Source organism: Nicotiana sylvestris, chromosome 8, assembly GCF_000393655.2.
Source record: "Nicotiana sylvestris chromosome 8, ASM39365v2, whole genome shotgun sequence".
In the NCBI taxonomy this organism is placed as follows: Eukaryota; Viridiplantae; Streptophyta; class Magnoliopsida; order Solanales; family Solanaceae; genus Nicotiana; species Nicotiana sylvestris.
Window position 1 is genome coordinate 27,796,709 of NC_091064.1, and position 27,195 is coordinate 27,823,903.

At 38.3% G+C, this 27,195-nt stretch overlaps 1 long non-coding RNA gene across 4 annotated transcripts; it reads right to left on the reverse strand.

Annotated features, from left to right (window-relative positions):
- Window positions 1-41: 41 nt before the first annotated feature.
- Window positions 42-26,968, reverse strand: LOC104249562 (uncharacterized). Of its 4 annotated transcripts, XR_011401875.1 has the most exons (5): window positions 26,538-26,962; window positions 25,308-25,498; window positions 25,026-25,196; window positions 349-398; window positions 42-214 (listed from the first exon to the last, which is right to left on the reverse strand). It is a non-coding gene; the product is annotated as an uncharacterized lncRNA (long non-coding RNA). The 4 variants fall into 4 exon arrangements; XR_011401874.1 differs by lacking the exon at window positions 349-398; XR_716796.2 differs by lacking the exons at window positions 42-214; window positions 349-398 and adding an exon at window positions 24,587-24,936 and having other exon boundaries at window positions 26,538-26,968.
- Between the last annotated feature and the right edge of the window lie 227 nt (window positions 26,969-27,195).

Here is a 27,195-nt window from a genome sequence, read left to right on the forward strand (position 1 = left end):
TATATATAATATAGAAATAAAGTTATTAGTTACAATGTTAACATCCGATAATGTTAGTTTCAATATTTCCTCAACACCTTAATAAAAAAAATTATAACTAACATCCTGAGCTAGACTATGATATAAAGTTTTACATAACATTCCTAGCAATAAAATAATGAGCTTGTGTATCTTCCAAACTTGAATCTTCACTTGTAGCTTTAATCTTCAAAACCTGCAAGTACAAAATTTTAAAAAGACGATGAATAAATATTGGTAAAACAGTATATGTAAATTTTGAAAAGACAATGAATAACTATTGGAAAAAAATATATGTAAATTTACACTAGCAATGGTTAAACCGCTTACTCTAAAGGCAGTCTAAATTCTTGAGGTGTTATCTAGCAATATCAACAAGGCTACATGAATATAAAAAAATTAATTAAAAAAGTTTTGGAGACTTGGATTTCAAATTGCACGGTAAAAAGCAATGTGCAAAAGGAAAAGAAGAATCAGAGAATCAAAGTGAATCTTTAAACGGAGAACAAGGAAAGTTTGAAGCTTGCAGATAAGATCACTATAGCTACTTGTGACATATCAACAGCAGCAACAAGGTAACTGAGAAACCAGATAAGATGAATAAGTCACTATAGAGCAAAACAACATCCAAGTTAACCACATACTTGCTTAAAGGGCCAAAGGATGTAGACTTATGAATATAGAAGGCAAATATGAAATACCACCCATAATAAAAGAGTTGCTAGATTTCCTTCATTCAAGTTTACAAAGGATATTCTCATTTATAACAAAGAGGTGATGAAGTATTGTCAGCATTTGTAGCTCCAATTGGTTGATCAAATAAGTATACAACATTTTTAGATTGATGGAAAATTAAGGATATCTTTTTTTTGTCTTCTATCAGATAGAAGCAATAATAATTTCAAGTAATTTACATATTCATTTTACCAAACATTCATGTTTTTCAATTGCTTCAAGTTCAACAAGCTTGTTATTTTTCTTAAGAGTCTCAAAAAGATTGTTGCCAAATCTGGTGGATTGCCATCTTTCCCACCCTTTACATCAAAGGAAAATATGTCAAGAAACGCCTCGTAAATATTTCCTTCAGGAAAATAGAGATTTTATGATAATACCTTTTGATAAATTATCTCTCGAATAAGCTTACTACTAATATGATGAAGCATCTTCAACTTAGCCCGGTTTGTTGTATTCCTATTACTTCTCGCCTTTGTGAAAAAATAAGCTTTTCTGGTGTGGAAAAATAATGCATTGTTCAACTAATATGCACGCAACTATAATGACAATGTTGAGCCTGCAATCACTTAATGTAAAGAGTTTTTAAAAAGAGAGAAATGAGTAGCAGTTTAAATTTTGAATGAAGTTTCAAGTATTGTGTAGAAAAATAAATAACACTGGCTAAATAAGAGATACAAATAACATCTGCCAACAACTCTATCCATGTTCAAAGTTGGCCTCCATTCCTTTATTTTGGTATTTATAGATGGAAGCAGATACCTAGGTAGCTTAAACCAAAAAGGAGATCAAAATTGGGAAATTTCAATGCAAAAAGAGCACGACAGATTATTTGGTCCAAGATTCAGAAGATAACAGAAACATTGGGCAGCAGCAGGTGTTAAGATTACAAGGTAGTGAAGGTCAACAAATTTACAGGAGAAAGTTTCAAATCGAGCAGCTATTGGGGGTAAGTTACAAGTAATACCAGTGGCAGAACAAGTCAAAAAACTGGAAAACATAGTAGTGCTCCAGCTGATTGAGCAATAACTGCTAATCATGCAGCAGTAGCAGTAGTAGGACACGTTGCAAACGCTACACAAGAAACAACTGCTGTTGATTCAGAGTTGGAGGCATTTCAGAAAAGAAAAGAAAAGTACTCCAGTCATAGAACTAAAATCACAATTAAATAATCTATACAAAGTCATCGGCAAAAACATCTATGCAGATTTTTTTGAAAACTTTAACAGTAATATATAAATTCATATCAAGTTCAGCTATAGTTGTTTTTGTAGCATGCATGTATATAGGAAGCTTAATTAATTAAGCGCTATATTAGGCACTAGACACCAGCAAAATATTAAACAGGTTCTAATAAGAAAAGCACACTCTGTGAACAAAAAGTTTGCAACCACACCTTTCCAAAAAGTTTGCAACCACAGTCAATGAACAAATATTGAACAGGTTCTAACTTCTAATAAGAAAAGTACACTCTATTTACCTATCCAAGATCAGATGGGTGAGCACGTGATTTTTGCCTATATGAATTATTCTTATAAATTCAAAAACAAAACAATTTTTTCCATTGTTCGCAATTTTGCGGATTTTTTGTGGCATTTTCTGTTATTGTTTGCATTTTTCTGTGCATGTTTATTTTATTTAAATTATTTAAAAATAAAAAAATATATTGCATTTTTTTTTGCATTTAGGATTTAACTTTGCATTTTTAAGAATTAATTAAGTAGCTTTACAAAAATGAAAAATCACAAAAAATAATTTATTGTTGCTTTTTAATTTTTGATTTTTTGGTAATTCTCCTTTTAATTTGGTACTTAACTTAGTTGTGGTAGTCATAATTTAGAGTTAATTAAATTAATTAGATAATTTGGATTAGGAATTAATTTTAGTTTAATTTAAAAGAAATTGGGAAAGGAAAAGAAATGAAAATAAAAGGAAATAGAAAAGGTTGTATATGGGCCAAACTTGACAATTGTCCCCAAAACCCAACCAAAACCGGCCGCGACACGCCCCAATAGCCGGTCTGTCTCCAGCTTAATCCAAACGACGTCGTTTTAGGCGTTTTAATTTGAACCGTTGAATTAGTTTGATCAAACGGTCCAGATTCTCGCCTATTTCCCAAACCCCGACCCAATCCAGAACCAAATCGGTTCCCCCCAGTGAAACAAAACGACCCAGTTTCCTATTAATTATAATAATCAGAGCCGTTGGATTCCAATCATCCAACGGCCTAATTAAATCATCAATTTAATATACTCAAAACCTCAAACCCCTTACCCCCTCAGAACCCCCCCCCCCCATCATCTCTGATCTCTCTTCAGAGACCAGCCAAAATCGCCACCTCAAACCACCGTTGACCGCCTGCCGGAAATCGCCTACGGCGGCAGGCAACCACCAAACAACCCCAGATTCACACCATCGACTTTCCTTCATCTCGCCGTTCCGAATCCTCAACCCATTACCTTCGAATCACAGTCGAACTCTTCGAATATGGAATCGAAGGTTAGACCCTAAAACCCTAATTTACCCAATTGACCCCAAATCAACACCACCTAACCCCCATATCTCCCTCGTGCCAAATCCATTATTGTTTTCCCTCGAATATTGCCAGAATCTCTCAAATGTTAAATCTGAGGTCGAGCCCTAAAAATCTACGATTGTCCTCAATAAAACCTAGTGGCATGCATGGTCATATGATGTTGTTTCTGTCAAAATTTTGAAGATTAGATTCGACGAAGACTGATGTTGCTCGGTTGTTCTTGACAAAGAACAAATATGTAACATCAGTCTCGTTAAATCAAGGTCTACAACTGGTTGTTGATTTCTGAAATGGTAAGTGTTTTCATTCTTTTAATCCATTTCATCTCCTTTTTCCTCTCCCTTTCTTTTGTTAGATTTTATTTTACTCCCTTTGAAAACTCGACCAATCTGTTGAGTTCAAACTGTTCTCTGCTCGTTGTCCCCTTTGTTTCTTTTTGTGAAAGTTGTTCTATGATTCTTATTGGTCCGCTGACTTAGTTCATCTAATAAGGTCATTTGTTTTAATAACCTAACTAATTTCATGTTTGTTTGTTGATATTAATTAGTCATATAGTAGTTGTTATTAATCAGTCGTATGTTGAATCCATTTAAGTAGTCGATTTTGTTTTCTGCCTTCCATATGATCGCAGAAATTAGTTTGGATCACAGACAGTAGCTCAAGGACTCTGGGTCAATATGACCCGTTTGTTAGGTTTGAGTAATTAACAGGGGTTGTAAGGGTAGTCTGGGTATTATTTAGGTTGTGTGAACCTTACCTAACTAATTAAGAAGCTTCTAATAGTGGTAGGGTTTAGGAGTGCATTATTGAATAAAATAAAGAGCAAAGAATTGAGTGGAATCAATTAAGAAATTGGGGAAGGAGCATTTGTGAATAGGGAATTGATTTTAGGTTGCCTTAAGAGATCCTATATAAAGCTTGCTTAGGAAAAGACTGAAAGAGAAGGGACAGAATATAGAGTTCAAAGAAAAAGAAACAGAGATATAGAAGTTTAAGAGGGAGGACAGAATAAGAGAGAGACCTAGGGGATAAAAATCCAAAAATACAAACGGCTGCTTTTCACTGTTTGATTGAATTCTTTCTGTGATCTCTTCAGTTTCTAATTCTTGAAATAGTTTCTAACTTATCTGGGCTCAAATGATTTGAATCTGGTGGTTTAAAAGCTCGGTTTGAAGTTCTGGTTGTGGATTTTTGATTTTTGAGCATCAGTCTTTGGTTTACAGCTGTTTTTTTTTCTGTGGTTTCTTTCTGTTGCTGGATACTGTTGTTGCTACTGCTGATCTTATCCCCTTTACTTTCATTTCCAGGTATTTCCTTAGTCCAGAAATACTGATTGAATGTTGGTTATGAGAATTAAGTGGAATCCGATAGAATATAGGCTGTATTTGCCATAGTTTGTCTTTGTTTTTTTCCTTACTGTTTAAATACCATGTAGTAGATTGGTAATGGTAGATGTTAAACGAGCTGGTACTGGTATTATAAAATGGGGTTTATGTTTTAGCCAATTGTTTAGTTTTAACGTTAAATAACATGTTTAGAAGGTGTATGAGCAGGTTTCTGGATTGTTTGTATGGCAAATGAATTGTAGGGCTCAATTATTCAGTTTATTTTGATTTGTGCTTTGGATCACAGAATTTTTGCTTACGTTTCTGTCAAAAATCAGTAAGGTTTTGGTTCTAATGTTTATCTGAATCCATTAAAATGTTAGGTGTTTGGCTTGTACATGTATTGATGTTGTTTTATAAGCATGTTTGCCCATGAGCCTAAAGTTTGAGATCATGTTTGTTCATTAGGCCCCTTTACAAGTCTCCATTTATCATGTACATGGATTAAGCCAAGGTTTGAATGAATTTGAAATTTGTATGACTGTTCTTGTCAAGTTATTTAAAGGACTGATATCCATAGTTCCAGCATGTTTACTCATGAGCCATAATGGATTAGTGATGGTTTGATTTGGGAACATTTGGTCAATTATTCTATGTTAAGACAATTGTAAATATGGAAGTTAATTAGGCAATTTGTGTCTCTTTAGCTAAGAGTCAAGAATAATTGTAGGTTTAATCCCACTTATCTTTTAATCTAAATTAATTATTAGTTTGTAAAATCTGGGCTTAAAGCCAGCCCAAGTGGCGAAAGCATTCTCAAGTACGAATGCACAGCTTTGAGCTGTTTTGGTTTTGTCGACCTTCATCATGACGGGCCTACTTCGAGCCCCAAAGCTTGCAATGGCTTTTGGTTTAATGTTAATTTGGCACGTTAAAAATCTGACTGCTTTCAGTTGTTGTGGAGGTTCGACATGTGTATCTTAGAATATTCTATTTGCACATGACCCATACGGACTTGGCTCGTTGATTGGGGTTGAGTTTTTCTTTAAAATGAAGTAGTATTTTCTTTTGGCCTTCAACAAATCCATTAGACAATATTTGAGTAATTAGGAATCCTACAGTTTTCTTTAAATAATTATTATTTTTTTAGAATGAGGTTAGCCAAACTAAATAATGCAAAATAGCTTATGGCCCTCCAAAGCTTAGTTTGAATGCCTCTTTAATTTAGAACTGAGGTGCGCCATGCCCAACAAAAATGACCATTGCATGGCCCTCATTTAATTAATCTTGTGTTGGTCCTCATAATTCGAGGCACGCCATTTAGCAATTTTCATGGCCCTCGCAAAGTTGCAAACGCGTAGTTGCTTTAGGCGCGTTACTTTAATAACTTACCCTCCTAAACTATCAGGTGTGCATTTCATGTGACCCAAATATAAATCCTAACAACGTTAAACAAAATATGTCACAGATCGTGGGTGCATTTCATGTGGCGTGATCCAAAAACGTATTTTGTATAACGTTGAAATCTTCCTAAAATTAAATAAAAGCAGGTAAAAACTCACATAGGTTTGAAAGTGTTCTAAAAATCAGATAAATAGGCCAATAATAACAGTTGATCGACCGTGCTAAAACCACGGAATTCGGGAATGCCTAACACCTTCTCCCGGGTTAATAAAATTCCTTACCCGGATTTCTGGTTCGCGGACTGTAATACATAGTTAAATTTTTTCTCGATTTGGGATTTGAACCGGTGACTTGGGATACCATAAATTATCCCAAGTGGCGACTCTGATTCTTAGATAAATAATCCCGTTTTGATTGTCACTTTAAGTTGGAAAAAAACTCCCTTATACCCTTTCCGGGTTAGGTAAAAAGGGAGGTGTGACAACTTTGGAGACTCTGCTGAGGAACGAACCCAGAATCTCTGTTTTAGGATTTATAATTCGAGCTTAGATGAATTTTTATATTTGGCTTTATTATTATCTGATTTTGTTACATGTTTGGGCCTAATGTGCTAAATGTTGCTTTTACCGCTTTAATATTCTGTGAACTGTATATAAACTGCTGCGAAACCCATCTGCTCTCTGAGTCTTCTAAATCATGGAGGAGTGTGCACTTCGTGTGATTTCTCTTCTGTTAGAGTCATATCCCAAATTTAGAATGAGGTTAGGACAAGTTTCAAAGCCGGTGAAGCTTCTGTATTCCCGGTACGCTGCCCCCACCCCTCGGCTCAAGTTGTCTGCTCGGGTAAGCCAGGTCTAGAACAATAAACCCAGGTTTTAAACCTAGTATAACAAAACCTCATGTCGGATCCCTAGTAGGAACGTTTATTTGCATCACGTGTGTTTGACTTTGGAGACTCAACAGAGGGGTTGGGTCTGTCTAGGACAGGTGTACCCGAAATGAAAAGGACCATCATGATGCATCTTACTTGCTACTTGTGCATTTATTTGCTTCGTATTTGCATGCCGATTGGCTTATAAAGAATGGGAGAAGGTTGGAAAAAAAATAATAGCAATGTGAGGGTTAAGTGAGTTCGTCACCTGTTTTGAAAACCCAATGTCCAAATAGTGCTGAAACTCTGTCGATTTTTTTGAGAAAAATGAAATGAAAAAAAGCGGAAAAAAAGAGGTTTTGTTTTTAAAAATAGTTGGTTTTGTTTTATTTGCCCGAACTACGCCAGTTTGATTCTCACAGTGTGTGAGATACGTAGGCAACCCCCATCGGGTCCAACTTCCTTTTTGCAAAAATAGCCCGAAAAGAACAAAAAATTTATTTTTATTGCAAATAAGTAAGGTGATGCCACTCTTGCCAAAAATAGTTGAATGTCCCTCAAAAGGGCGCCGGAAGGCTGTTTTTGCAAGAATAGCCACCTTTAGTCAGTTTTCAAGGTTTTGGCTGGTTAGCCGACACAGCCTTAAAATCTTCGTTTTTGGAGTGCTGAAAGGTCGTATCGGTAAAGCCAGATATTTTTGTGAAAATTTTGAAAAATGGTCATTTTTCTTGAGTCAAAATGAGTCGTAGTTTTCTTATAATTGAAATCACCTTAATAAATGTGCAGGATGAGCACAATTCAAATGAACCTTTCTCAGTCCGTGAAGAGATCCCTTTGGAGCTACATATGTGGTGGCATAATATGGGGGACGACAGCAGGAAGGTTGTGACAAAAGGGTTGGGTGGTCTTATCGGGCTCTTGAAGGTTAAGCCGAGAAAGGACATAATTGAGGCTTTGATACCATTTTGGGACCCAGCACATAATGTATTCCACTTTGCTGATTTCGAGTAAACTCCTACACTGGAAGAGATAGCATGCTACACCTGTTTCGACGGGAATCTTAGAAATCAATACCTGGTGGCACCTAGAGTAGTAACCTCTCACAAATTTTTGGACCTGTTAAGCATCACTCGGGACATCCGAGACGGAAATTTAGCCAAAGGATTTTGTACCTTCTTTTTCTTGTACCGGCGTTACAGGAATCCTTGTGGCTTCGAGATGCCAGATACCGGTCTTACTCATGCAGGAAACCAAGACAAGTAGGAAGCTCGGAGAGGATTAGCTTTTATAACGGGGTTCCTGGGTATTTTGATTTGCCCCAGAAAAGATAGGAATATAGAGTTGGGGCTCGTGGGGATAGCTGACTTTATGATGAAAAAGGCAAATGGGACTATAATGTCATTGATCTGTGAAGAAATTTATCGAGCTCTGACCCTTTGTCGAGATGGAAGAAAGTTCTTTGAAGGGTGCAATATGCTGTTACAATTATAGATGGAGGAACACCTTTGTCACCGTCCCGGATACTTGAATTGTGGTATGACTGGCATCGAGTGCATTGAAAAATAGGAAAAGCGGGTAGAGGGTTATGAGTTCCCAAAGGGTACAAAAGCATGGCACGCCCACTTGAGATCCTTGACTGCAAACAAGATCGAATGGACGTTCGGGTGGCTCTCGATCAGTGAAGTAATTTATATGTCGGTTGGGGTGTGTTTCTTGCTATTGATGGGTCTTCGGAGTATCTAGTCTTATGCTCCGCATGGAGTCCTGCGTCAGTTAGGCCATTACCAGACCATCTCACACGATGAAGATTTGAGTCGGCAGGTCATTGAGTTAGAACCAAAAGCTGCCTTTACAGAAGAAAAGGTGCGTCCTATTTGGCATCAGTGCAGATTCTTAGAGCTTAAAACTCAAATACGAGATCTATCTAGAGGTGAGTTGGAGCCTGGTTACCCTGCTTGGTATGGTAAAAGATCCCGAGTTCATCAGGAGCCTGAAAGGCCCGCAAAAAGACCCCATGTCCAACAGTTCACTGACGGAGCACATGTGCAATGGGACTGTTGACCAAAGAAAACGAGTACAGGGCTACCATAAGCATGTTAGAAAGGCAAGTCTTGGACCTTTAGTTTGAAAATGGTTTGCAAGCCGCCGCAATGAGGGAGAAAAGAAAAAACTAACTCAGGAAAATGAAACCCTCAAAGTTCAAATCCGGAAGATGAAAACAGTTGCTAGAAACCCGGAAAGAAGCCGAGCGGATGAAAGGCTTATAAGCAGTCTGAAAAAGAAAGCCCTTGAGTGTCAAGATGTCCTGGAACAGTCTGAGGCCAACCTAGAAGTCCGGGCACAATGGGAAAAGAAGGCGGAACAGCAGGCAAAGTTTGTGCAGCAAATGAAAAGAAAGAATGAAGGGACAATCACCATCCTGAAGAGAAAAATGACTACCCTTGAGAATGAAGCAGCCAAGCAAGCCAAGGACTTCAAAGCTGATAGGAACCACTGTTATGATTTGATGGCTCAGATGGAGGAAGGAATGCAATAGTTGCAAAATCAACATCTCCACGACACTCAGGTGTTAGAAGCCCGGAATCAACAGGTCGGGCGTCTGCTTTAGGAAAAGAGTAGAAACCGAGAGCGGGTCAGAGTCATCGCCGACTACATTATTGTGAAATGCCAAGCATGTGAGGATATGACTCGCACCACTTTATTCGCGGCAGTGATGACATTTGTCCGACAAATAATGAGTGACTTGGAGAGGCTTCAAAGGGATCTTGCATATAGGCCCGTGGCGAGACTGGATGATGTCCCCCGGGCCCCGGGAGCATTTGAGGCATTAATGTATTCGTGATTTTTTTTACTTGAGTCTGTATTTTCTTTCTGTTAGAGTCTGTTAGTTTCTTTTGAGTCTGTTAGTTTTTGAGTCATTATAATCAAAGTATTTGCTTTTTGAAAATCCCAAAAATGTTTTATTACTTATTTTTACACTTATACCCCAAAACTACGCTCGGTCTGATTCATGCGGGGTCATGATACGTAGGCAATCTCCATAGGATTCGGCCATAACCAAGAGAAAAGAGAAAGCAAATAAGAAACCGTGAGAACGAAACTAAATAAGAAAGGGAAATGAGAGAATAAAAAAACAAAGAGAATTCAAACAAAGAAAGGCAAGAATGAAAAAAAAAAAGAAAAAAAAAAGAGAAAAAGGGAAGTTGCACATGGAAATAAGGAAAAGCCGTTATGACACAAGCAATTGAGCAAATACATGATAGAAATGATTAATTACTTAGGTGCATTGCATTCCACAAATATGCGGTTACCAATCTGTTAAGCTCTAATCACTAACGAGTTTGTTGTTGATGCTCCAGAACTAAGGCAGGTGGTTAGTTTGTTGAACATTCTGGCAACCGATCCATACAACACCAGGTCCAAAGGCAAATTGATCATGTCTAACCAAGAACATGATGCGAGTAGCATCGATCCTTCAAGACAGGTGGAAGAATTGGATGTTAATTCGATGAAAGAAGAGATGTATAAGTTGAAGCAGCAGATGGACGAAATGTACCAGGCTTGGGCAAAAGGGCAACCACCACCAGCATACCTCGCCAACCCTACTTTCATCCCGCCATTGACTCAAACCCAGGAACATCCTACTGTTGATTCATCTGCAGGATTTCCTATTTATGATCATTACCAAGGCACCACCTCTCAAACCCCGCAAGCTCCACCACCCAAACCAGTTCCATATCCTCCTCCCCCAATCACTCCTGTCTTCGTAGCATCCCCATCTGCTATACTACACCAATCTTCCAGTGATCTTGTGTTCCAAGCCCAGGATAACAAATACTACCCCCCAGAGCCCACTTTCAAAGCTTCAGAAGTTTATACTCCTCATTTTGATCTCCCTGCGAAAGCTGAAAAACCATCCAAAAATCCTGAACAGAAGGAGATGTTTAGAAAAGTTAAAAGCTTAGAACAATCATTTAGAGACATACGGGGGTTAGGAGGTCAAGTAAGTATGGCTTACAAAGACCTGTGTCTATTTCCAAATATGCAATTACCAGTAGGGTTTAAGATGCCCAAGTTTGATTTGTACGATGGGCACGGTGATCCAGTAGCACACTTGAGAGGTTTTTGTAGCAAGATGAGGGGAGCTGGAGGAAAAGATGAATTGCTGATGACATATTTCAGTCAAAGTCTGAGTGGATCGGCGCTGGAGTGGTACACCTGGCAGGATCACGGAAGGTGGTAAACATGGGATGATCTGGCGCAAGAATTCACTTGTCACTTCCAATACAATCTTGAGATCGTTCCATATTGACTGTCCTTGAAAAAACTGGAGAAAAAGCATAGTGAAAGTTTTAAAGAGTATGGTTTCTGATGGAGAGAGCAACAGCAAGAGTAGACCCTCCAATGAAAGAAAGTGAGATGATGGATTATTTCTTACAGGTCTTAGAACCTACTTACTATGGCTGGTCTCAGCTATAGGAAAATCCTTCAATGAAGTAGTGAAGATGGGAGGTATGGTAGAAGAGGGCCTCAAGTCGAATAAAATCATGAGCTATTCGGCTATTAAGGCGACCACTCAGGCTATTCAGGGCAGCACATGAGGAATTGGGAAAAAAAAGAGAAAGGACGTAGCAATGGTTGATTCAGGAACTTGGTTCGGATCCATAGGCTCATCTCACCACTATAATCAGCCTCGACCCCACCACCAAAGTTACCCTCATAGCCCATATAATCCACCCCAACACTACTACCCCTCACCAGAACCTCATTTTTCTGTCCACCATGCCCAAACATACAACCAACCTCCCACTCACGCGCAATGGCATGCGCCCATTCCCCAAAACACTTATCCACCCCCACGAGCCTACCGAAACCCTCCTGGACCAAGTTTCTGGCCTAATCAAGCATTTAAGGATGAAAGGTTGCAGAAAACGAAAACCTTTACTCCATTGGGAGAGTCATATATCGGTTTATTCCACAGGCTAAGACAACTGGACATGCTGAGGCCGATACAGTCCAAATTGCCAAATCCTCCCCCAAAAAATCTTGATTATTCCGTAAGCTATGAGTATTGTTCTGGCACTCCAGGTCATGACACGGAGAAGTGCTGGCACTTAAAAAGTGCTATCCAGGATCTTATTGATACCAATCGGATTGAAGTTCAAGATCCTGAGGCGCCCAATATCAACCGGAATCTGATGCCAGCCCATCCTAAGGCAAATATGATTGAAATAGTGCATGAGGGAGGAGAGCCCAGGAAGCCGTCACAAACCGTCATGATGATTCGGTCCAGTGGGGTCAAGACAGTTGAACAATCATCAAGTGAGAAATCAGTGCTCAAGTCAATAAAAAGGAGTAGTGAACCATCCGTAATAGTTAAGAAGGGGTCTTCGAGTGATGTTGCAGCAAAGCAAGAAAGGATGAAAGTGGTTGTGCCAGGAGTGGCAAGCAAACCTGTCGTAATCGTGGAGGGCGCCCGTACAGATCATGTCATTTTCAAGACGGTAACCCAGTTACCAATAGTCAACAGCAGGGCTATTCCATGGAATTGCAAACGGATGATAGTGACTTACAAAGGGAAAGAAATCAAAGAAGAAGTTTGCGAAACCCAGGGTTTCACTCGCTCGGGAAGATGTTTTGCCCCCGAGGAGTTGAGAAAAGCTAAGATCTCCAAAGATAAATCAGTGCTGGTAAAGAAAGCTGTAACTGAAGAAGATGCAGAGGAATTATTGAGAAGATGAAGGTGTGGGACTATTCTATCATGGAATAATTAAGAAAGACGCATGCTTAAATTTTACTATTGTCATTGTTAATCCACTCAGACGAGCACCGTCAAGCTTTAATGAAAATCTTGAATGAGGCTCATGTTCCCGATAATATCACCGTGAACCATCCGCAAAAGATAGCCAACAAGATCTTTGAAGTGAACAGAGTCACTTTTTCCTATCATGAATTGCCCGTAGAGGGTACTAAGCATAACAGAGCCCTTTACCTTACGGTGAAATGTGAGAACTCCGTGGTTACCCGGGTATTGGTCGATAATGGTTCCAGTGCAAACATCTGCCCTCTTTCCACTCTGAGTAAGTTGAAAGTGGAAAATAAGAGGATTCATAAGAGTAGTATATGTGTCCGGGATTTGATGGCGGAGGCAAAGATTTAGCTGGGGATATAATACTAGAGCTGACAATAGGGCCAGTTGACTTCACAATAGAATTCCAGGTGCTGGATATAGTTGTGTCCTACAATCTGCTTTTAGGTCGACTGTGGATTCATGCCGCTAAAGCAGTCCCATCAACACTACACCAGGTGGTCAAATTTGAATGGGATAGATAGGAAATAGTTGTGCATGGCGAAGACAGTTTATGCGCTCACAGCGATGCCATTGTATCGTTCATTGAAGTGGAAGATGACAAGGGACCGTGGGTCTACCAGGTTTTTGACATGATGTTGGTAGAGAAAGTTCCAGAGTGAAAATACATTCCAAATCCGAAGATAACTGTCGCATCAGTCATGGTGGCATATGAGATGTTGAAGAATGGTTTTGTACTTGGTAAAGGTTTGGGCTCATCTTTGCAAGGGATCATACAGCCGGTGGCTCTTCCTGAAAACTTGGGAACATTTGGTCTGGGATTCAAGCCCACTGCCGTAGACATAAGAAGAGCCAGAAAGTTAAAACAGAGGGCATGGGTCCTTCCAAAGCCAGTCCCACGTCTCTCCATATCATTTGTCAAGTACGGTACCAGAAAATGACCGGTAACAACAATTCCTAGTCCTGTGATTGATCCTGATAAGGCGTTAATTGAAAGATTTGAGAAGTTGTTCGACGGTATGAACATGGTGGAAAGTAGTGAAGGTTCTAGCAACGCAGAAATTCAATTCGTCGGGCCAAAAATAAAGCTTAATAATTGGAAAGTCACTCCTCTCCCCACTCAAAAGGAGTCTTGGTAGTTTATTTTGATTTTCCTTCAGTTTGTTTGGGTTATTCCAGGGTTGTAATCCAGATTTTTATCTTTCAGTCTATTTGATTGTGCAAACCTTGTTATCTTTTATCATTCAATGAAATGCAATTTCCCTTTCTTCATCACTCCTAATAGTTTCCCTTTTGTTTTTCTTTTCTTTTCTGTACAGTTCTTTTTACGCTGGTTCTAATGACATGGAATGCGAGAGGAATCCTCATCTCAGTCTTAAAAATCAATCTAATTCTGAAAAATAATTCAAGAAGTAGAGTGTGATGACGAATCAGAATATGATGAGGAAGAGGCCTTTGAAGAAATTAGTAAGGAATTAAATCACTTTGAAGGAAAACCCAAACCCAACCTGAATGATATAGAAGCCATTAATTTAGGGGATGCAGATAATATCAGAGAGACTAAAATAAGCGTCCACCTTGAACCAAAGATCAGGGAAGAGATGATCAAAGCCCTGATTGAATACAAAGATATTTTTGCATGGTCATATGACGACATGCCGGGTTTAAGCACTAATTTAGTGGTCCACAAGTTACCCACTGACCCGACATTCCTTCCCGTCAAGAAAAAATTGAGAAAGTTCAAAACTGATACGAGTGTGAAGATTAAGGAAGAAATCACTAAGTAGTTGGACGCAAAGGTCATTTGGGTCACACGATATCATGTTTGGTTAGCTAATGTTGTGCCAGTACAGAAGAAGGACGGCAAGATCAGAGTATGCGTTGATTACCGCAATCTCAACAAAGCAAGTCCAAAGGATAATTTCCCACTACCCAACATCCACATTTTGATCGATAATTGCGCCAAGCGTGAGAGTGGATCTTTTGTGGATTGCTATGCAGGGTATCATTATATTTTAATGGATGAAGAAGATGCGGAAAAGACGACATTCATCACGCCATGGGAAACTTATTGTTACCGAGTAATGCCATTTGGTTTGAAAACTGCTGGGGCAACTTACATGAGGGCAATGACTACTGTGTTCCATGATATGATACACAAGGAGATTGAGGTGTACGTAGATGATGTAATCATAAAGTCGAAGCAACAGGCCGACCACATCGGAGATTTGAGGAAATTTTTCCAAAGGCTTCGCAGGTACAACCTCAAGCTTAACCCTGCCAAGTGCACATTTGGTGTTCCATCCGTAAAATTGTTGGGATTCATAGTCAGCCGTTGAGCCATTGAGTTGGACCCATCAAAGATCCAAGTATCCAAGAATTGCCACCTCCGAGGAACAAGACTGAGGTGATGAGTCTGTTAGGGAGATTGAACTACATCAGCAGGTTTATTGCTCAACTCATGACAACTTGTGAGCCTATTTTCAAGTTGCTGAAGAAGTATGTTGCGATCAAGTGGACTGATGAGTGTTAAGAAGCATTTGATAAGATAAAAGGATACTTGTTAAACCCACCTGTGCTGGTTCCACCAGAACCAGGGAGACCTTTGATTCTTTACTTGACAGTCCTGGAAAATTCATTTGGTTGTGTATTGGGTCAGCATGATATCACTGGCAGGAAGGAAAAGGCCATCTACTATCTTAGCAAGAAGTTCACAGCTTATGAGGTTAAGTACACTCACCTGGAAAGGACATGTTGCGCCCTAACTTGGTTAGCACAGAAATTGAAACATTATTTGTCATACTATACTACTTACCTCATTTCGCGCTTGGATTCGTTGAAGTATATTTTTCAAAAGCCTATGCCCACAGGGAGGCTTGCGAAGTGGCAGATTTTGCTCACAGAGTTTGACATCGTCTATGTGACTCGGACCTCAATGAAAGCCCAAGCGTTGGCCGATCATTTGGTCGAGAACCCGGTCGATGAAGAATATGAGCCATTGAGGACTTATTTTCCCGATGAAGAGGTGATGCATATTGACGAGCTAGAGCAGAGTGAAAAACCAGGTTGGAATTTTTTTTTATGGGGATGCTAACATGAAAGGAGTTGGAATAGGAGCCGTTCTTATTTCTAAAACAGGGCATCACTATCCTGTTACAGCTCAACTTCGTTTTTATTGTACCAACAATATGGCTGAGTACGAAGCATGCATTTTAGGCTTAAGGCTAGCTGCAGACATGGATATCCAGGAAGTCTTGGTCTTGGGAGACTTGGATCTTCTGGTACATCAAATTCAAGAAGAATGGGAAACACGAGATTTGAAGCTCATACCGTACCGACAATATTTGCATGATCTTTGTCAACGGTTTCGATCAGTGGAGTTCAAGCATATTCCAAGGGTCCATAATGAGGTGGCCGATGCTTTGGCTACCTTGGCATCAATGTTGCACCATCCGGACAAAGCTTATGTCGATCCTCTACATATTCAAGTCCGAGATCAGCATGCTTACTGTAACATGGTGGAAGAAGAACTTTATGGTGAATAGTGGTTCTATGATATCAGGGAGTACATCAGAATGGGGGTATATCTGGTGCAAGCCATGGGGGATCAAAAGAGAACAATTCGACGGTTGGCAAGTGGATTTTTCTTTAGTGGAGGAGTTTTGTATAAAAGAACTCCAGATATTGGATTGTTGAGATGCATAGATGCTAAACAAGCCACGACTGTCATGACCGAAGTACATTCTGGAGTCTGAGGAGCACATATGAGTGGATATGTGCTGGCGAAGAAAATTCTCCAAGCAGGTTATTATTGGCTCACCATGGAGCGAGATTGTATCAGTTTTGTGCGCAAATATCATCAATGCCAGGTACATGGAGATTTAATTCATTCTCCACCATCGGAATTGCACACAATTTTGGCATCATGGCCCTTCGTTGCTTGGGGCATGGATGTCATTGGACCAATTGAACCAGCATCATCCAATGAGCATAGGTTCATTCTGGTGGCCATTGATTATTTCACCAAGTGGGTTGAGGCTAAAACCAACAAGTCTGTGACCAAGAAAGCAGTGGTCGATTTCGTTCACTCAAATATCATCTGTTGATTTGGGATACCAAAGGTGATCGTCACAGATAATGGTGCTAATCTTAACATTAACTTGATGAAAGAGGTATGTCAACAATTTAAGATTACGCATCACAATTCCACCCCATATCGCCCCAAGGAAAATGGAGCAGTCGAGGCAGCCAACAAGAACATAAAGAAGCTACTTCGGAAAATGGTGGAAGGTTCCAAGCAATGGCATGAAAAGTTACCATTCGCATTGTTGGGTTATTGCACTACTGTTCGCACTTCATTGGGTGCAACTCCTTACTTGTTGGTATATGGCACTGAAGTAGTGATACCTGCGAAAGTTGAAATCTCATCCCTTCAGATTGTTGCTGAGGCCGAGATTGAGGATGATGAGTGGGTCAAAACCCGTTTGGAGCAGTTAAGTTTGATCGATGAGAAGAGATTGGCAGCAGTGTGTCATGGGCAGTTATATCAAAATAGAATGGCAAGAGCGTACAACAAAAAGGTGCGTCCCTGAAAGTTTGAAGTGGGTCAGCAAGTATTAAAGCGCATCCTTCCACACCAAGCCGAAGCGAAGGGCAAGTTCGCCCCAAATTGGCAAGGGTCGTTCATTGTAACAAGAGTGTAGTCCAATGGTGCTTTGTATCTAACAAATATCGAAGGCAAATGTGTAGACATGGCTATCAATTCTGATGCAGTCAAGAGATATTATGTATGATTTCTTTGGTTCAATTGTTGATTGTTTGTACTTGGCATTGTTTCGAAGATTGGAATGACGAAGGCAATTTGTTCTGCTATCTAAACACTCTACCCTTTGTTTCCCCTTTTGAGCCTTATTTATTTTATTTCATACCCCTCTTTTGGAATCAATAACGAAAAAGAGAGAAAAGAAAGAAAAAAAAAAGCGAAAAGAGAAAGTACAAGAAAACAAAGAAATTTAGGTGTGAACTACGTTTGACCTGATTCCTGTTAAGGATACGAAGGCAGCCTCACGGCTCGGTCATATCATATCAAAATAAAAATCAAAAATCCCCAAGCAAGAAACTGGGATAGAAGTTGTGATTGTGGTAAGAGATCAAATTCCAAAAGTTGTAATTTTGACCTATTTAAGTTGCTTTAAGCCTTTTTGATACCTTTTTCTTTCCAAACATATCCAAAGAGCCCACATTACAGTCCAAAGAAAGACCTCCCGATCAGTCTTCGAGAGATGCCAAGTCAAGCAAGTAAAGAGGATTCATATCAGGGACAACAGTCCGGTTTAAGCAAGAGAAATCAAAAAATGAGAGTCTTATTGGTGAAAACCCTCGTGGGCACCATGAGGTGACGAAAGCTGAGAGAAAGTAAAAATGAGAGAGTCTTATTGGTGAAAACCTTAACGGGCACCATGAGGCAACAAGGAATTGAGTAATGAACAAATGAGAGAGGTTTGTCGGTGAAAATCCTTCAGGGCATTGCAAGCCAAACAAGGTCTGTAAGCTGGCGGAAAGTAAACATCGGGTTGCGGAGATTTTGGAGCACAAAGTAAAACAATTGGAAAAGTGATTGGTTAAACAGACTAGGTTGATTAATCCAAAATACATACCATGATTATTGGTTCTAGTTTCATTGCTGTTAATTTTACTCCTCTAAAGCTCTTCCAAGGTTAGCCTTGTTTCAACAAATAAGAAGGAATTTCAAAGTTTACTACCAGTTTCAAAATTGCACGAAGCAAAATCTAGCTAGGACATGCCAGAGATAGCGTGATGATAAGTGGTACATAGAGTGTAAGCAAAAGTTAAATCAATGAAATGGTTCAGTAATGTCGCGGGAGATGTAGAGGTCAGAAATGAAAAACAACAGTTGGGGTGTAGAGCACTCAGATCATCTAGGGTCCTAGGGTTAAGGATCAATTAGAAGGTCAAACAATTCTCGACCGGCTCAAAGCAGCCAGTCAAAGCAAAGCATGGCAAAGGAAGAACCACCTTCAGCAAGAATGCCACAACTAACCACCACGTTTTAAACTGACAAGATTTTTCTTTGATTTGAAATAGGGGCAAAAATTTCATTTGTTTCGGAGAAATCCTACGTGAAGAAAGAGCTAGCTCCAAGCAGGTTTGATTGCAAAGTTCTCAGGACCCTCCTGGAAAATGGGACTTAGTTTAAAATTTAAAATAATTATGAGTAGCAGAATCTAGCATAAATGTACCCCAAAGGAATATAAGCGGAACTTCGAAGTTTGCATGCTTGAGATAGGATTCACTAGAAATTTTCAGGACCCTCCTGAATAATGGGACATAGCACTAAGAATTCCATTAGATAACAAGTTTTAGCGTAAGTTCGGCTATAAGGAAGTATAGTTTAGCTTTAAAAGCGTCACTTGTAAGATAATATTTAATTTAAAACTTTTCAGGACCCTCCTGGATAATGGGATGAAGTTTTAGGACCAAGTTAGATAACAAGGTTCAATAGAAGAAAATATAATGCAGCTTTGAAACGGGCATTTTACTAGAAATTTTCAGGACCCTCCTGGATAATGGGATCTAGTTTATAGATTGTTAGAGATATTAAGTAACATGATTCATTTAACACTCACAAAGGTTCCCGACTACCAAACTGGGGTAGAAAATTTTCTTTGTTTTGTCTATTTTGTTGAAGTCAGGTGCTCGTCTGAAGAACAGGGAAGAACAACACGGATGTTAAGGATAAAAAGCAGTTCAGAATCAAGTAATCAGGAGCCCACCTGGAGAACAAGGGAAAACAAATCAAGTTTCAAGGAAGATTGACACAAGTATTGGTAATCAGGCACCCACCTAGAGGAACAAGGGAGAACAAGTCAAGGAAAAAACAGTTAAAGTTTCAGCAATCAGGCACCCACCTGGAGAGCAATGGAATACAATTCAAGTTTCAGCAGTCAGGCGCCCACCTGGAGAGCAAGGGAATGCAATTCAAGTTTTAGCAGTCATGCGCCCACCTGGAGAGCAAGGGAATACAGTTCAAGTTTCAGTAATCAGGAGCCCGCCTGGAGAACGAAAGAAAAAAGTACAATTCAAATGTTGGAAATCAGGAGCCCGCCTGAAGAAAAAGGGAAGAAGTACAAATTCAAATTTTGTTGAAATCAGGAGCCCACCTGGAGAACGAAGGGAAGAAGTACAAATCAAACTTCAATAATCAGGAGCCCGCCTGAAGAACGAAGGCAAGGAATACGATTCAAGTTTCAGTAATCAGGAACCCGCTTGGAGAACAGAGGGAAGGCAACAATGGTCAAAAGAAGACAGTTCAAGTTGAAAGGGGAAAGCAATTCGAGTTTCATAGGAAGGGAATACAATTCAAGTATTGGCAATCAAGAAACCACCTAAAATGAAAGGAAGAAGAACATAAGGAAGCAATTCAAGGAAAGGCAATAATAGTCAAAGGAAGATGGTTAAAGTTCGGCAATCAGGTATCCACCTAGAAAACAAGGGAAAGTAATTAAAGGAAAGGGAAAGCATCACAAAATTACGATTCAAGTCAGCAACAAAGGAACTTCTGTAGGAAAATACAAGTCAACAAGGCAACAACAATCACAAGATCAAGTTTGAAAATAAATCTTTGTAATGCATAGTTCATAGATTAGTCTAGCTTCTTTTATTTTGTCACGGTGTAATAAGGAGGTCAGTAAGCAGTAGCAGCAGCAACAGTGAAATCACAGCTTCATGGTAGTCCCAGCTACTGAAACTTCCCGAACTACACTGACCTGATTCCTTTATAGCCAAGGATATGTAGGAAACCTTTGAAGTAGAGGTTCGGTCAGATTCTTTCAAAGATGCTTCACACGGAGTATTCAAATGGGCAAAAATCGCTCGTATCCGCTCACTTGATCTTTGCACGAAAACTCTTCGTGTTTCCGAGCAAAGAGGGGCAGCTGTCACGTGATTTTTGCCCTATATGAATTATTCTCATAAATTCAAAAACAAAATAATGTTTCCCATTGTTCGCAATTTTGCGGATTTTTTGTGGCATTTTCTGTTATTGTTTGTATTTGTCTGTGCATGTTTATTTTATTTAAATTATTTAAAAATAAAAAAAATATTGCATTTTTTTTTCATTTAGTATTTAACTTTGATATTTTAAGAATTAATTAAGTAGCTTTACAAAAATGGAAAATCACAAAAAATAGTTTATTGTTGCTTTTAAATTTTTGATTTTTTGGTAATTCTCCCTTTAATTTGGTACTTAACTTAGTTGTGGTAGTCACAATTTAGAGTTAATTAAATTAATTAGATAATTTGGATTAGGAATTAATTTAGGTTTTTATTTTAGTTTAATTTAAAAGAAATTGGGAAAGGAAAAGAAATGAAAATAAAAGGAAATAGAAAAGGCTGTATTTGGGCCAAACTTGACAATTGTCCCCAAAACCCAACCAAAACTGGCCCAGACCCACCCCAATAGCCGATCCATCTCCAGCTTAATCCAAAAGATGTCGTTTCAGGTGTTTTAATCTGGACCGTTGAATTAGTTTGATCAAACGGTCCAGATTCTCGCCTATTTCCCAAACCCCAACCCGATCCAAAACCAAATCGGTTCCCCCCCAGTGAAACAAAACAACCCTGTTTCCCATTAATGATTTAATCAGAGCCGTTGGATTCCAACCATCCACCAGCCCTAATTAAATCATCAATTTAATATACTCAAAACCTCAAACCCCTTACCCTCTCAGACCCCCTCTCCCTCATCGTCTCTGATCTCTCTTAGAGACCAGCCAAAATCGCCGCCTCAAACCACCGTTGACCGCCTGTCGGAAATCACCTATGGCGGCGGAGAACCACCAAACAACCCCAAATTCACACCATCGACTCTCCTTCATCTCCCTATTCTGAATCCTCAACCCATTACCTTCGAATCACAGTCGAACTCTTCAAATATGGGATCGAAGGTCACACCCTTAAACCCTAACTTACCCAATCGACCCTAAATCAACATCACCTAACCCCCATATCTCCCTCGTACCAAATCCATTATTGTTTTCCCTCGAATATTGTCAGAATCTCTCGAATCTTAAATTTGAGGTCGAGACCTAAAAATCTAAGATTGTCCTCAATAAAACCTAGTGGCATGCATGGTCTTATGATGTTGTTTATGTCAAAGTTTTGAAGATTAGATTCGATGAAGACTGATGCTGCTCAGTTGTTCTTGACAAAGAACAAATATTTAACATCAGTCTCGTTAAATCAAGGTCTATAGCAGGTTGTTGATTTTTGAAATGGTAAGTGTTTTCATTCTTTTAATTCATTTCATCTCCTTTTTCCTCTCCCTTTCTTTAGTTAGATTTTTTTTACTCCCTTTGAAAACTCGACCAATCTGTTGAGTTCAAACAGTTCTCTGCTCATTGTCCCCTTTGTTTCTTTTTGTGAAAGTTGTTCTATGATTCTTATTGGTCCGCTGACTTAGTTCATATAATTAGGCCGTTTGTTTTAATAACCTAACTAATTTTATGTTTGTTTGTTGATATTAATCAGTTATATAGTAGTTGTTATTAATCAGTCGTATGTTGAATCCATTTAAGTAGTCGCTTTTGTTTTTTGCCTTCCATATGATCGCAGTAATTGGTTTGGATCACATACAGTAGCTCAAGGACTTTGGGTCAATTTGACCCATTTCTTAGGTTTGAGTAATTAACAGGGGTTATAAGGATAGCCTAGGGATTATTTAGGTTGTGTGAACCTTACCTAACTAATTAAGAAGCTTCTAATAGTGGTAGGGTTTAGGAGTGCATTATTGAATAAAATAAAGAGCAAAGAATTGAGTGGAATCAATTCAGAAATTGAGGAAGGGGCATTTGTGAATAGGGAATTGATTTTAGGCTGCCTTAAGAGATCCTATATAAAGCTTGCTTAGGAAAAGATTGAAAGAGAAGGGACAGAATATAGAGTCCAAAGAAAAAGAAATAGAGATATAGAAGTTTAAGAGGAAGGACAAAATAAGAGAGAGACCTAGGGGATAAAATTCCAAAAATATAAACGGCTTCTTTTCACGGTTTGATTGAATCCTTTCTGTGATCTCTTCAGTTTCTAATTCCTAAAATAGTTTCTAACTTATCTGGGCTCAAATGATTTGAATTTGGTGGTTTAAAAGCTTGGTTTGAAGTTCTGGTTGTGGATTTTTGATTTTTGAGCATCAGTCTTTGGTTTACAGCTATTTTTTTTCTGTGGTTTCTTTCTGTTGTTGGATACTGTTATTGCTACTGCTGATCTTATCCCCTTTACTTTCATTTCCAGGTATTTCCTTAGTCCAGAAATACTGATTGAATGTTGGTTATGAGAATCAAGTGGAATCCGATGGAATATAGGTTGTATTTGTCATAGTTTCTCTTTATTTTTTTTCGTTACTATTTAAATACCATGTAGTAGATTGGTAATGGTAGATGTTAAACGAGCTGGTACTGGTTTTATAAAATTGGGTTTGTGTTTTAGCCAATTGTTTAGTTTCAACATTAAATAACATGTTTAGAAGGTGTATGAGCAGGTTTGTGGATTGTTTGTATGGAAAATGAACTGTAGGCCTCAATTATTTAGTTTATTTTGATTTGTGCTCTAGATCACAGATTTTTTGCTTAAGTTTCTCTCAAATATCAGTAAGGTTTTGGTTCTAATGTTTATTTGAATCCATTAAAATGTTAGGTATTTGGCTTGTACGTGTATTGATGTTGTTTTATAAGCATGTTTGCCCATGAGCCTAAGGTTTGAAATCATGTTTGTTCATTAGGCCCCTTTACAAGTCTCCATTTATCATGTACACTGATTAAGCCAAGGTTTGAACGAATTTAAAATTTGTATGACTGTTCTTGTCAAGTTATTTAAAGGACTGATATCCATAGTTCCAGTATGTTTACTCATGAATAATAATGGATTGGTTTGGGAACATTTGGTCAATTATTCTATGTTAAGACAATTGTAAATATGGAAGTTAATTAGGCAATTTGTGTCCCTTATCTAAGAGTCAGGAATAATTGTAGGTTTAATCCCACTTAGCTTTTAATCTAAATTAATTGTTAGTTTGTAAAATCTGGGCTTAAAGCCAGCCCAAGTGGCGAAAGCATTCTCAAGTACGAATGCACAGCTTTGAGCTGTTTTGGTTTTGTCGACCTTCATCATGACGGGCCTGCTTCGAGCCCCAAAGCTTGCAATGACTTTTGGTTTAATGTTAATTTGGCACGTTAAAAATCTGACTGATTTCAGTTGTTGTGGAGGTTCGACATGTGTATCTCAGAATACTCTATTTGCACATGACCCATACGGATTGGGCTCGTTGATTGGGCTCGTTGATTGGGCTTGAGTTTTTCTTTAAAATGAAGTAGTACTTTCTTTTGGCCTTCAACAAATCCATTAGTCAATATTTGAGTAATTAGGAATCCTACAGTTTTCTTTAAACAATTAATATTTTTTTAGAATGAGGTTAGCCATACTAAATAACGCAAAATAGCTTATGGCCCTCCAAAGCTAGTTTGAATGCCTCTTTAATTTAGAACTGAGGTGCGCCATGCCCAACAAAAATTGTCATTGCATGGCCCTCATTTAATTAATCTTGTGTTGATCCTTAGAATTTGAGACGCGCCATTTAGTAATTTTCATGACCCTCGCAAAGTTGCAAACGTGTAGTTGCTTTAGGCGCGTTACTTTAATAACTTACCTTCCTAAACTATCGGGTGTGCATTTCATGTGATCCAAATCCAAATCCTATCAATGTTAAACAAAATATGTCACGGATCGTGGGTGCATTTCATGTGGCGTGATCCAAAGACGTGTTTTGTATAACGTTGAAATCTTCCTAAAATTAAATAAAAGCATGTAAAAACGCACATGGGTTTGAAAGTGTTCTAAAAATCATATAAATAGACCAATAATAACAATTGAGTCACCGTGCTAAAACCACGGAATTCGGGAATGCCTAACACCTTCTCCCGGGTTAACAGAATTCCTTACCCGAATTTCTGGTTCGCGGATTGTAATACAGAGTCAAATTTTTCCTCGATTTGGGATTTGAACCGGTGACTTGGGACACCATAAATTATCCCAAGTGGCGACTCTGATTCTTAGATAAATAATCTCGTTTCGATTGTCACTTTAAGTTGGAAAAAAACTCCCTTATACCCTTTCCGGGGTAGGTAAAAAGGGAGGTGTGACAAGATGAAGTTACCCTTCCTTATAGCACCTGAACTTAAGAAACCATATTATTAAAAGATTTGGCATTTGTTTCAGTTACATATGCAATTAAAAAAACAACGATTTGAAAAAACTTACCTGTTTCAACTTTTTGGGTGTATTTCTTAACTTGATTAGTAGATGAAGGCAATGGAATATCAACTTCCATGTACTCTTTATCAAGAACGATGTTGTTTTTATGTATCATTCCTTGACTAGAAAACGTGGTAGATTTTTTAAGCCCCTGTCCTCGTCCCTTCCCTATAGCACCTGTCAAAAAGAAATCAGATTACTAGCACTTCGGCATTAAAATTCAGTTATGCAAATTAAAAATATTATATTTAAAAAGTCTTAGTTGTTTCAATTATTTGGATGTATTACTTAATTAGATCACTAGATTGAGGAAATAAACTCTTAGTTGGCATATTCTCCTTCTCAACGAAAGATTTAAGTCCTCGTCCTCGTCCTCGTCCCTTTCCTATAGCTCCTGGCACGACGAGTGCATATTTGGCAGCAATCCTCGTAGTTGATCCCACCTTATTTTGCATCCATTGCTTACTAGGTTCCATAACCTTGGAGAGTAGATAAAAATTAGATTAAAAAAATATAAAAGACAGGAAAAATACTAAGATGAACACAAGTTATTACAATATGCACAAAATTATGTTGAAGTCTAAGGTCGCACTAGAGGATTAGGCTTCTTTATCTTTTTAGTTAATGCATTGTAATGTACATCAGATGAAAATGCTTGCCATTTTAAAATTTCAAAAAATACTGAGAGTATAATCTTATACTTGTTTCAATAGTTTAGAAATATTACTGGAAAAGAAAATAATGATATCAAACAAAGAAATGTGATATATATTTGCAACAAGGTACATTTTTCAATCTTGCTTACAGAAATACTACTTGCTGAAGACAAAGACTCGCCAATTGAGCACAAGGGTGAGGTTGACTATATTAGACATGAAGTTCAGGATTTCTATCTCGATTTCTAAACCGAATATAGTAAGGTCAGACGATATATTAGGTGTGAATATCAACCAATTGGGTTGACTCCTGTGAAATTTCCTTCTTAAATTCCTAACCATATCCATAACAAAAGATAAAGTAGTAAGTATAATATTTAAGAAGCTTTTTCCAAGGGTTCATGGTCTCTGACTCCTTTACATTAAACTACTGCTACTTTCTAGTAATACCATCGAGACTCAACCTCCACCAGTTGTAGATAGTTGTCCCAATATTCCCCATGTGACCCTACACTCCCCCTATCCCCCGAGTATTAATCTTCCTCCGAGCAATAAATTAGGCTAATCTCTTTTTTGCATTTTTCTTGCAACTCCTTTCCATATACTTTCCCCCAAACTACAAACATGAACAAATATAAATATACATTTACCCTATTTGAAGATTAATTCTTCAAACACACAGTATGCTACAAATATGAGTATACTTCAGAGAAATCAAATTAGGAATCCCAATCCAATAATATATTTATTGATTATACAAAAAAGAAACGAAATTATGAAACATTTTACCAATTTAATGTCAGAGAAGAAGGAGAAGAAGGACTTAGAGAAGAAAAAGAGCAACTCAGAAGAGGAAGCATACTTGGGTTTCACAAATGAGCGAGGTTGAAAACTAGGGTAGACCTGCGATTTTTTAGGATCGAAAACCCGAATAGTGCGGAATTTAGCCAAACAATATTATAATGACAATAACAAAGACAATGCCAGTTGATAATAATGGTAATTAAAGCAGATAAAGAAGACACCAATTTAATGTGGTTCGGTCAGTGTGACCTATGTCCACAAGCGGAGAGGAGCAATTTCACTATAACAATAAGAGTACAAAAGAGAGTACAAAATTAGAGTAAAAACTCTAATTATTCCCAAATATCCCAAAAGAATAATCTCACAAGATCACTCCAAAGAAGGGTTCACACAAGTATTTTCCGACACTCAACTCTCTTACAAAATAATCTTAATTCCTAAAGAAGGAGGAGAAGAACAAGAAATGAATAATTCAAATGTTGTTGGTGTACCTCAAATGAGCCTGAATCGGCTCAATTTATAAATAAAGGAATTGGATTTGCTTGGTTATAACTTGGCCAGCAAATCTCAATTCTGATGGTTTTAAATTGGCCACCAAGGCCTCTTACAACAAGGCCAAAACAAAAGGCCACATTATTACATTTCCATATACTTTCTCCCAAACGGCAAACATGAACAAATATAAATATACCTTTCCCCTATTTGAAGATTAATTC